The sequence below is a fragment of the Aulostomus chinensis genome, chromosome 16, assembly GCF_037954235.1.
Source record: "Aulostomus chinensis isolate RoL2024-O1b breed Wild chromosome 16, RoL_Achi_v1.0, whole genome shotgun sequence".
NCBI lineage: Eukaryota > Metazoa > Chordata > Actinopteri > Syngnathiformes > Aulostomidae > Aulostomus > Aulostomus chinensis.
This window is the reverse complement of record NC_141335.1, coordinates 9,219,077-9,230,402: the sequence shown is the minus strand read 5'-3', so window position 1 is coordinate 9,230,402 and position 11,326 is coordinate 9,219,077. Positions and strand designations below refer to the sequence as shown.

The window sequence follows — 11,326 nt, the reverse complement described above, 5'->3', positions numbered from 1 at the left end:
TATTATGACAGGCTGAGCGGCGGGGAGGGAATTAAACTGTTAAGCAGACATCAGAGGCAGTCTAATGTTTAATGCAGGAGCCGGGGCATGTGCTGACTGATAATGAATACAAACAGGCCAACGTCTTATTTGTTGTGCTTTTCATTGGGAACGACTGGGGTGCTTGACATCCACAGCTAATGTACTGTACGGGGCTATTGTTCTAACCCCTCTCCCTCTCTCTCTCTCATCCTTCCACTGTATCTTTCTCCATCTCTCTCTCTCTCTCTCCCTCCCTTTTTTTCATTTCACTTGTCTCCTTTTATTGTGCTGATTCTTCAAAGCTGTGCTGTCACCACTGTATCCCGACAACAAGCCTGTCTCGGTCTGGATGTGACAGGATAACGTTGTAATTCTGGTGGAATCACAATCTCCATCATGATAATGTGTTGATGGGATGTGGTAATAGTTGTTAAAAGGTCACCCAGTGTGCTGTAATTGGCTCTTTCATACTTCACTACGTTTACTACGACAGAAGGCATGACCTCGCTGGCAGAGACGGTAAATATGCCATTTCGAGAGTGTAATTATACAAGCCAAGCCTTCTTGGATCCAGTTCTCGCGCCTCCTTTGCCCCCTCTTTGCCACTCATTTCTGTACTGTCTCACTTTAGATGTCCAAATGTTACTGTAAGTTGGCATGATGAACGAGGCAGAGAGGCAGCACGGTGCTGTACGTATGCCATGACTGGCAACTGTTCAGCATTGTTTGTAACGCTAACATATAATTTTAAGAGAATTTTCTAGATGGTATTTCGTTTTAATTTGCTCACTGATTTTCCGCTTGATATAAACAAAGTATGAAATAATCGCCGCTAGAAAATATCCAAATGTAATTGTGACATCTTCATAACCAAGCAAAAAAAAAAACAACAACAACAAAAAAGTACATTTAAATACGTACAAACGATTTAATCACATTAGAACAGCAATGTGACAGCCCAGGGAATAAAAAAAAATAAATAATCCTACATATTTATTTTCAAACACAGCAGCTTCAGCTCGTGCTCTTAATTAGTCCAAACACACAATTAAGTGGAAAATATGATTTATGTTTCATGGGCATTAGGTGTTAAGTTGAATCAATACTGTAATTAATACAGTGATACAAAGGGGGACTACACATAAAAGACATAATTGGTGTAATCACAACGAGACAGTAAACTCATGCATATCTTCCAGTTTTAGATTATCACCACCTTGCCCGTAACTGCTATCGCGTTAGCTTTTAGCTTTACATTTGTTTGCGCTTTATTAAATTCTCTTGAAATCCATTATTTTTACTGTTTTTTTTTTTACTCCAGAGTCTTTACCAACTAACCCCTCAACATTCTTGAGTGCGTGCTGAAGGCTGGACTTTTTATTTCTTTCTCTCTCTCTCTCTCTCTCTCTGTCTCTCTCCTCTCTCTCTCTCTCTCTCTCTCTCTCTCTCTCTCTCTCTCTCTCTCTCTCTCTCTCTCTCTCTCTCCTAATTTATGAAGAAGTGTCTCACCACATTTTCTTATAAACATTTATTTTCTCCCAGTACTACTGCATTTTTTATGCGGGACTTAAAATATGTTAATCTCAAGATAAATAAAACATGATTAATAGTGTAAAGAAAACAATTATGTCCGGTTTTATCAACTCAATCCTCAACACACCGTTCATTGGAAATAAAATCAAGGTCCTCGAGTGCTTTAAGTAATATATTTAATTTGATTATTTCTATATTGGCATAAATTCACAAGTTTCCTTCCTGCAGGTAAGAGCCATGTCCCACTTCACTCCAAATTTTTCTAAATCTAAATTTTCCTTCATTTTGTGTTTCTTAATATCAATTTATTTCCTTTAAAATTAATGATTGTTTGGTTAATTATTTTCAACACACTGTCAAAGATTAGAAAAACAAACAAACCTGGTATTATGGCTGTTGAGAGGAGTGTTAAAAATGTACTGAGGTAGATGTGCTGCTTGTAATAGGGGATACAGATCCATAGCACCTCCCTGTGGTGCTGACCACCTCACTGAACGTGGCGCGAATTGGTCCCACTCTCAATATCTTATCTTACATCTCTTCCCACTTACAGTCACTTTTATCCACCTGTGAGGATTTTCTTTCCATTTTCAGTTAAATTACAATATCATAAAACATCACCAAAAATAAAAAAAATAAAATAAAACAGTGCTCCTTTTTTTTTTTTTTTTTTTTTTTTTTTGGAGAACTTATCAAACCCACCCTGACAATATGCTTCATTCAGTTTAGGCGGCTATTGAAAACTGCTGCCATCATTGTAACATTGTTATGGTAACTGCTCGAGTGAAGTCACCAAATCTTATTGTGAAATCTCCTACAATATCATAATAACACTCAGAAGCGGGGGCAGCAGAGTTTGACAATAATATATCTGTGGAAATCTTTCCCCCTCTCTCCAGATCCTCGGTGAGAGGCACATCAGAGGAGACATTTGCGCTTTATGAAGTGCATTCATTTGGCCATTTGCCATGTTTCCTCACCAGAGGACTGCTATGATGAATGAGAGAAGAGAAGAAGCAGATTTTCTCTCCCACCTCTCGGCTCTCCCCTGTGATTACTAATACAGAGCCCTGCAACCTCCCACACTATATGAAAACTGTAGGCTTGCTCTCATATCCTGGGTAATCCTCAATTTCCCAGAATCATTAAACTGAGACTAGCATCTGTGATGGCTGGAGATACTTGACATATTATGATTATTATCATATGAATACCTTGTTGTTACCTCAGAAGTGGTGAGGGTTGCCTTAAAATCGATGTGGAAGACTGGCATAATAGCCTTTCTAGGTTGTTGCATTTAAGTGTAAAAGCCCCTTTTGATATGTATAAGATAAATCACAAATTCAGTCCTCGGCTGCTGCCACGACGGACCAAACAAACATCTCAAAAGAAGTGCAAAAAAGTTCTATCTTTGGAGGCAAACTTTTTTAGCGCTGCCGTATTAAATTTTGGCAATTTCACGTTATTTATATTTTCTTTTCACGGTTTGTTTGACCAGCTCGTTCGTGCAACCACCTGGAAATCTCTGACCAGAACTATCTGGAGGGAGGATACTTCTGAACTAGCTGCGCCACCACAGGCTTGTGGTATGGAAACACTAAAAACTTTCAAATGCATCATTTACTATGAACTGACTCTCCTGATTATAAATTCTACCCTAAGGTGAAAGGGATGAAATTTCTAAAGTTGAAATGCTGAATCCAGAGAATTAAAGTGGGCTGCTACTGTGTAGGGGAAGGGTGCGGGGGGGGGGGACGACACTGCTGTGGAGGGAGGACCAGGGAAATTTATGTGGGAGAAAAATGTATGTTCAGCGGATCAACTCCAAACCAAACATATTATCTTTTGGTATGCCCTCCCCTTCATAGCCTCAATCAGTTATTTACAGTGTGTAATTCGCTGACATGTTCACCATCCAGAGCATAAGGAGAACATGCTCTTTCTCTACCTCTGAGGGGAAGACTTGAGAGCTGCTATGGAAGCTAACCTGGCATCTCTTCAAAGATTCTACACAGTTTACTCACTGAGAGTAAACTGAGAGTTTTTTTTTTTTTTTAAAGGTAACAACAACAACAAAAAAAATGTTAGAATCAAAACTGAACTGCGCTGTGTGCTTCTTTCCATACCCACACGGTCCACAATGTACAGAGTGGAATCTTTTTTAAAAGACTTGAGGCACTGTCCTCTGCAAGTTAATGACTAAAAATGTCCACAAGCATTCAGAAAGTGGAAGTGAGCCAGAAAAACAGTGTAGCCCCGGAGGGTTAGATTAGCAGAACTCTCTGCTCTGTCTTCTGCATGAGTTCTGGTGACAATTTTGGAGGATGGGTCAGATGAAAGACAACAGAAGGAAAGCAGGATCAAAAGCCACATTCTTTCCTGTATCCCTGCTTGTTCTAAGGGGCATACATAGTGCATTGGATTCATATCAAGGTCTTTGTACACAGAGAGTCGGCCAACATGCAGTGGCCTTATTATTCTATACTTCAATAACAAACCCACGTCTTCCCCTCGCCATCAAAGGAGCAGCTCTCAAGATGTGAAAACACACATCATATATGAGTCATCCGACTTCCTTGAAATTTAGATATCTCCTTTGAACGTTGTCTTTGGTAAGTTGTGGCCAAATAATCCGATGCGTGCTGCTCCGTTGTACTGTCTGACACGATCGTCGTCGCGGAAACGTGGCGTAAGAAATGTGTCTTAGTTTTCTCACACTGTGAAACACGCCACATAACTTTTCATACCTTTCAATCGACTCTCATCGGCAACCCAGTAACGATATTGCCTCCCTCGCCCTGAGTGACAATAACTAAGTTGTCCACATCCATTCCGCAGAGTTATCCAGCCGTAGCCTATAAAACAGAAATAACGCGGAGGTTTACTCACAGTGAGGGGTTACTCTCACACCGGACCTGGGCAGCCATTTGAAGTGACAGGGCCGCCCATCATGCTCCTCTAACGGGGTCAGGGGGCCTTATGGGGACTTGATCCAGAGCGAGGCCAAAGGGACCAGGCCTTTAGAGAGGATGGATGGAGCTCGGGTAAGAAGGAAGGACGGGCTGATTACATCATTTTTCAGACACACCAAAAGGCCCTGTAAGGACCTTTGGGCAGCTGGATTGACAGTTGGCCTCTCTGCTAATACATTTTGGAGTGATTTGTCAAAATGAAGAAATTGTTCTCGCTGACCTATCTCACTCAGCGGTGAGTGACTCAGTCGGTGAGACTTTCGGCGAGACGAGCGACATATCGCTCATTCTCACCGAGGCTCACGCTGAATATGTGTGAGTCAAAGTCATAGCAAAGGATTCATCAACAGCAAAAAAAAAAAGAAAAAACCCTCAATTTGATCGGGAAAAAAAAAATCTTTCAAGTCTGAGGAAATGACATTTGGGGAAACATGTCAGGAGCAGAGTTAATCACCTCCTCAAGTCTGTGTCGAACTGTAGGTGGCGTTTACTTCTGTGAGGGGGGGGGGGACTGTTTTGTTTTTGTGCATTTCCTGAATATCTACAAATATTCCCTGAAGGCACGCTGCAGTGTGATGTTGCACCACCTGTTTTTCAAGGCGCACTCATTCCCCCCGGGCCCCTCAACAAATCATCTTCCTTGTTTCTCCTGCGGGGAAAGAGACACCGTCACTCCAGGGTTTTGGGTGTCATATCATACTGAAAGATGCAAGAGCAAATTCGACATTTCCGTCTGTCCCAACAGGTAAAGTGAGAATCAAAAAATAAAGAAAAATAAATAATAAAAAAAAAAAAGCAATCGTGAAATTAAAGAGGAGGCTTGAAAATCCACGCTGGAGGTTTTTTTTTTTTTTCCATGTCAGAAATCCATCTGGTTCAAAAAGTGGCAACTTTTTTGAAATTTTGAAGATAACAAGATTTGAGATGATTTTTACAAGCGAGGGGAATGTGTTCTTTGACTCGTCTCCCTTTGATGCGTCACCACACCCTCAGCTTGTATCTTTTGCCTCAGCAGTGTCGACATAATGACTGACCTGGATTTATACTTCTGTTTTCAATCAGCATCTCCCCTCCAAGGTTATTGGCCAAAATCCAAAGGTTGTTCTGGGATTCCACTTTATCAGAGGTAGAGGCAGAGCAGCATGCGGAGTTAATAATAATTTGGTCTGTGTTTTACAGCTGTTACACAATGGACACTGTGTAAAACTCTTATGACACAGGGCCTCCTGTTCCCCCTTTTGTAGAACGAGATGTGTCTCTTCTGTAAGGCGGCCATCGACAGACAAATAACGGGAAGATATTAATGCAAAGAAAAGAACACGGCAATGTAATCGGAGGTGATCTATAATGCAAACCGTGTGTTACATTGTGTTCTTTTGTTGCTACGCTCAGGAGCCAGCGACTGTGAAGAAATGTTCCCTTAATAGCACCGGAGTGAAACTTTCTGTAGATTTTCATTTCATTCTTTTCATGTTGATGCGAGAAGTTGCAGCAAGTGGGTGCCGCCACACAGAACATCTGCTTCCTCCATTTACAAACGGAACACATTAAAAGGTGCAGGTAATGCACGGCTCCTCTGCAAATACCTGCGCTGCTGCTGCTGCTGCTGCTGCTGTTGGCTTCACTGTAGATTAATCCAACATTATGATAACAAGGTTCATCCAGGCAGCAAACACAGTTAAAAATTAAAATTCTGAAGTTTCATGCATTTTCCTGCAGAAAATACTAGTTTACTTATTTACTGCTTTATTCGGAATACTTCTAATGATGAAACTGACGTCTGTCAACAATGCCTTTTTTTTTAAAGGAATAATGAATATATTTACAATGTAATTCAGAACTCCAGTTGCCTCTAGACAGTTGAGCTTCCCCTTCATGCACCTCTGTATTTTATTCAAAGCAGAACCTCACCAAAGGAAAATCTTTTATTATCCAGCCTAACACTACAGCCTGAGGAGAAACACTGGGTAAAACAGTGACTTAATATTTCATATTGGTTAGATTATTCATCCACACAAAGACATTTCCCTCTTTCCTCCCTCACATTGCAACGTCCTCATTAAAAATGGGACACTGCACATTGAAACTTTTTAAAAATTCAAATATTTTCTTTCAATCTTTAAAGAGCTTATATCTAATGAACTAAGATTTAATTTGGCATGGCTTAACATCCATTTGCACTGTTCATAATTAGGAATGCAGGCCTCGGTATGAAAATGAAGGGGCAAAGCCCTCAGTAAGTTCCCAAGTGAAACAAGAATTGGTTCCACTTTAAGTATTAATTGATTGGCTTTGCAGTATCCCTTACAGGAGCGTGCGCACACACACTCTCACACACACACACAGGAGAGAAGTACACACACACTCGCAAAGACATCCGTGCGCGTGCGCACACACACACACACACACAATTTACAGAACACTCATTTCTCATCAATCTGGTGCTGCTTCATTTGCCTGTCTCTCAGTCCCCCAGAGAGGGACAACCTATCTGCTAGCAGAGCTTAGCATTTGATCATGAGTGTCAATATCAAACTGCAAAGCAGGATTACACACTGCTGTCGTCAATAGGCGTAATGGTTTTACATGTGTTAAGGTTAACTCAGCCATTTAATGTGCATAGTACCTTAGAGATAATCACTCAAAAAGGACTTAAAAATGTCACACAAACCTCAACAGACCTGGGCTTCTGCAATGATCACACACTATACTCAGAGGGTCTTGTTGCATTTTTCTCTTTTCTAAGATTTGACAGCTTATGACTATGGAGTAGACAATTTCCACTGTATGAAACTAGTCTTCAAGGTATTTGATTCAAATTTCTTACAAGGAATATCCTCTGTGATGTGTGATCAGACTGTCTGCAGAGTCACCAGAGATACTATTATTGATCATAGGCCGACCTAATATAAATTCTGTTAACTGTTTATTAAGGGAGTGCTTTTAGTCCTGCACAGAGTATTCATTGTTGATCATTTTATTTCACTGTGGACCACATATCTGATGACTTCACTCGCATAAAACACTCACTTTTTGCTCTTTGCTGTTCAAAAATTAACAAAATGTCACTTTTATGATTCTTTATGTGTGTGTGTGTGTGTGTGTGAGTCTGAGTGTGTGTCCATGTGTAGCCAAGCGCAAGAGTCTCTTATATTTATTTTCACAACACATAACACTCTCCCACTGTAAACCTCTGCCGGAGCAAGTGACAGCTAAAAATCCCCCACAATGCTGTGAATTAGGAGCCGGTCTATTAGACACATGATCACATGATGTGGGATTAGTGGACTGGAGTCTTCAAAGCTGCTATTACAACTCCTGAGATGTGATACAGGCTTCCCCACTGCTCTCTGCAGGGGCGTGTGGCTCTTCCTCAGAGAATTACCTGACACCGTCGTGTCTGCGCTCTGGGAGACGCGTGCTGTGGCTCGGAGTGGAACAGCCAACATCAGTCGGAAATGCTCCCTCCATGCTGCGCTGAGCCAACAAACCCTGCATTTAATCCCATGTGTGAGCTGCCGTGATGGCTACATGAGTTGACATCAGAGAAAAGGAGTTAGGGTGCTAAGGCTGGAATGATGGGTGATAAAGTGGATTACAGATGGGGAAATGCCATCATGCTTGAATAGCAGACTCCAAATGTTAAATGTGATTCACTATTTGGTGATCACCCTCCTATAATCTGATCTTTATCCTTGTATAACCCCGGTTTGGTAGAATTTGGGGTGGAGATATTTCACAGTTCATTATGTGAGAAGTTGTAACATGAATATGGCAAAATGACATTGATTTTAGAAAAGAAAATTCCATATGTCGTGGTGAAAGTACGTACTAATTAATCCGAATTCATAACAAAATACATATTAAACAAAAAGGATAACATCTGGATTACAAAATGCCTAAAACATGATTGTTCTGCATGCAAAAAATGTCATCTACCAGTTTGTATGAGGTTGTTAGAATGGAGGCAAGGATATAGTTACTAGAGGAGTTAAATTCTACGTATAATCTGCAAAAACCAGCAAATAATAGTGTTTTTGGAACCGCTGAATGTTCCATAAACATACGCACATATTGATCTGAATTTACACAATCTTGTAAGATTAGATTCAAAATAGAATGCATCTTGAGTTATTGAAAACATGTCTGCTCTGCATGCAAGAAATTCAGCTTGAACAAGTTTATATCTTTTTTTTTTTTTAATTTGGGAGTGATTTCAAAGTTTAGTATTTAACACGTTGAACTGAAAAAAGCAAAATTACATTAAGTTTTTAAAAAGTGCCTATGTGGACCTAAAAAGAAAACCACATCGGTCAATCTGAATTGAAGAGATTAGGTTAAATACAGTACATCTGGATTAGGAATTACCTGCCTCTCTGCATGCATGAGTTTCATCTGGAACAAGTTTATGTTGATATCACCATGTACACTGTATCACAACAAAAGAACAAAACTGGGAAAAAAAAATAATAAAAGTGAGAGAAAAAAAGCCATAATTTTCTGAAGGAAAAAAAAAAGTGGCTGCATTCTGAACTTCAAGTTACCTTTTCTGAAGCTGAACACTGGGAATTTGGACCTCCCAGCGCAAACATTAACGGACTGAAATGCAGCTCTGGATGTAACAAAGGAAACAATACCAGGGAAGAGAGCCAAGAAGGCAGAGCTGGCACGCCTGTTCCTGGGACCATGGGAATTTGGCTCCCAGAAATAATGGGGTTGAACAAGGCCCAGCACCACTGCTACTGTAGCTGGGAAAATGGTGCACCGCAAGCCAGGCTCCATCCAGGGAGACTTAAAACAGGGAAGGGAGGAGAGAGGGGAAAAAAAAATAAAAAAAATAAATGAAATATACAGTGTGGGTTGCACCTCACAGTGTGAAGCGAGATGAGTAAAATAATGGAGGAAGGGAAAAGCCTGTCTTGTGTTTGTCCCGAGTAAGTGATTGTAAATCAAAAACACTGCCCAGCTTAGTGGCTGGATGTGAGCTAACATAATGCACTGCATGGACTAACTGCTACCAGGGCAGAACCAGGAAAGAAAAGACAATAATAAGTCTTTCATGTGAGTGTGTGGCTAAAGGTTGAGGTAAACCATATCGCTCAACGATTGTGTATATGTATAATATTGTTGCTGTTAATGCTTGCAGCCCCTCTCTAGCCTAATTAGGACAATAAAGGGTTATGGGCTAATGTATGACTGCCATGCCAAAGCTAATGAATGCCTGGTATACCTTGTTTCCTCCCAAGCGTCCTTGGACTGTCATCTCCAACCTTTTGATGTTGTATCTGATTATCCAGGCAGCGATTAATCATGATTAAGTAAGCACCAAGTCTCTGAGAGAGAAGGAAAAAGCAAGAGAGGGTGGGTGGACAGCAGGAAAGTTGCCCAGGTTCAGGTCTTAATTCTGGGCAGCACATTCTCCTGCTTCTGCCAAGTGGACACTGGTAATGAGACAGCAAAGTAAAAATCATGGTGCTGTTTTAAAGTGTTGTTAAAGGAAAGATTCATTATCCAAGCCAGGCTTTATCCAAGCCATAGTTGAGGCTTCCAAATAAACGCCTCGTGCCTTCTGTGGTAGCCGTCAACTTGGACACCACGGCACGTTTTTGCATGCCCAGTACTATTTGACAGCCATTTTTGCATGTTTTGTTGATACACAGACTTTTCAATATACCTCTCAGCTCGCTGCTTTTCCTCCTCTCCAAAAACATTTTCCTGCTTTGATATCAGTTGATGGAATATAAATGGGTTGGAGCAAACCTAAGGTAACCACCTATTGGCCTTCATGCATTTCTAATGTAACCCGTTCTGCCCATGCTCACAGAGTAGGGCTGGCTTCATTACTCCAAGGTGCTGAGTCTTTTGCCAGAACCCTGCCTTTTCAGCGAATAGATCACCCTTGTGACCAGGGTCTCTGATACTGTATGCATCACCTGAGCGCTGTAGCTGTTTGCCCATGTGCCAAAATAATCAAGTTCAGCCTGCATGGCGGGTTATGAAAGAATATTAACTGTGGGAATAACCTGGTTTGACATGTGTCGCCCGCTTGCATGATCAAATGAAAGCCCTCTCAGAAAAGGAGTTTTCCAGGTACAGTAGGCCTACTGGCAGGGACGTCTGGGCCTGTGATGACACCGACTCAATCATCGTTACTTTGAAGTCCGTGGGGTCAGTCTTGTAAAGGCTTTGGATAAAGGTATAATGATTCTCTCTCTCTCTCTCGCTCTCTCTCTCTCTTTTTTTTTGCTTTCTGATCTTTTTCTGTTAATGCATTTAGCATTCTGAAATGGATTTCCCAGCGTAGCGGGATAGTGGAAGCTGTTGTTGAAACACATTAAATGACGTATGATAGCGTAGATCAGACGTCCACATTATTGCCACCATCAATAATACAACTGTTTAAGTGGTCCACTTGGAGTTTGGGCAAATAATACTTCCCTTTCTACCACCGTGCACGCCTCTCAACGTGAAAGGGATTTTCTCCAATGAGTTCCGAAGTGCAGGAATTTGTATTGAGCGGTTACTCTGAAAACCGCACTACTGTGTCATGGTTTTCCTGTCAGAGTTTGTTTCTGTTAAATAGACCTAAAATTTCATTTTACTTGGAGGATTTAAGGTTTCCACCTTGGTGTTTTTTCTTGACCGCTTCCCATCAATCTTTCTGTTTTCCTCCCGTAAAGCAGTATTTCAAGCTTAAATTGTGGTAAATGATGTGTGCTCAGGGTGTTGTGTAGGAAAACAAAATAAGCCCTAATGACCGGACTGTAACTTCACATCTCCCTCACACCGAAGTGGAAAAA

The 11,326-nt window shown here is 41.0% G+C and overlaps 1 long non-coding RNA gene across 1 annotated transcript in view; it reads left to right on the top strand.

Moving 5' to 3' along the window:
- Window positions 1-8,540, top strand: part of LOC147247398 (uncharacterized) — a 25,596-nt gene extending 17,056 nt beyond the window's left edge. Inside the window, exon 3 of the long non-coding RNA XR_015109387.1 lies at window positions 7,883-8,540. This is a non-coding gene — a long non-coding RNA (uncharacterized LOC147247398). The remainder of the gene's footprint in view (window positions 1-7,882) is intronic.
- Window positions 8,541-11,326: the final 2,786 nt, after the last annotated feature.